This window comes from Apium graveolens, chromosome 5 (genome assembly GCF_009905375.1).
Source record: "Apium graveolens cultivar Ventura chromosome 5, ASM990537v1, whole genome shotgun sequence".
NCBI classification, from domain to species: Eukaryota; Viridiplantae; Streptophyta; class Magnoliopsida; order Apiales; family Apiaceae; genus Apium; species Apium graveolens.
In genome coordinates, this window is record NC_133651.1 from 172,970,808 (window position 1) to 172,971,739 (window position 932).

Sequence of the window (932 nt, forward strand, 5' to 3'; positions counted from 1 at the left end):
TTTAGCGAGCGTTTATGCAAACTCGTTCTCGTACTCGCAAGAGGACTTTAGATACAGCTGAGGAGATAGACGAAGTTCTTGATATTCCAGAGAAGATAGATTTTGAAGATTCAGATTCAGGAAGTGAGCAGAAAGAACCAGTAATCATGGGTGATCGTATTATTCCGGCCGATCCAGCTCTTATGGACTTTTCTCGGCCTAAAATTGATGACATTCAGTCAAGCATTCTTCCGGCTATTCAAGCTAACACTTTTGAAATCAAGCCGGGCACTATTCAGATGGTGCAGAATTCTGTTTCTTTTGGAGGTGCTGCGACTAAAGACCCTAACATGCACATAAGGAATTTTGTCGAGATCTGCAGTACTTTCAAATATAATGGCGTGACTGATGAGGCTATCAAGCTGAGGCTTTTCCCATTCTCACTGAGGGACAAAGCTAAGGACTGTTTACATTCTGAACCAGCTGGGTCCATCACTACTTGGCAAGATCTTGCATAAAAGTTTCTGGTGAAGTTTTATCCAATGGCAAAGACTGCTGCTATGAGGAGTGCTCTTACTCAGTTTGCGCAACAACCTACCGAATCTATGTGCGAAGCTTGGGAATGCTACAAGGAAATGTTGAGAAAGTGTCCACATCATGGAATGCCCGATTGGATGGTGATCACTGGTTTCTATAATGGTTTGGGGGCCCAATCTCGGCCCATGCTCGATGCAGCAGCTGGAGGCACCTTATGGCCAAAAGCTATACTGAGGCTTATAATGTTATCGAGACTATGGCTGCAAATTAGCATCAAAACCCAACTCAGAGGATGATGCCTGGGAAGGTAGCAGGTATTCTGGAAGCGATGTAGCCACCGCTATTGCAGCGCAGCTCCAAGCGCTGTCTATGAAGGTCGATTCTCTAGCTACCTATGGAGTCAATCAAATAGCTAT

General features: G+C 44.7%; 1 non-coding gene across 1 annotated transcript; it reads right to left on the reverse strand.

The window, feature by feature from the left end:
- Positions 1 to 536: 536 nt before the first annotated feature.
- LOC141662904 (small nucleolar RNA R71) lies at positions 537 to 643 on the reverse strand. The gene has a single exon (XR_012551006.1). It is a non-coding gene; the product is annotated as a small nucleolar RNA R71 (small nucleolar RNA).
- Positions 644 to 932: the final 289 nt, after the last annotated feature.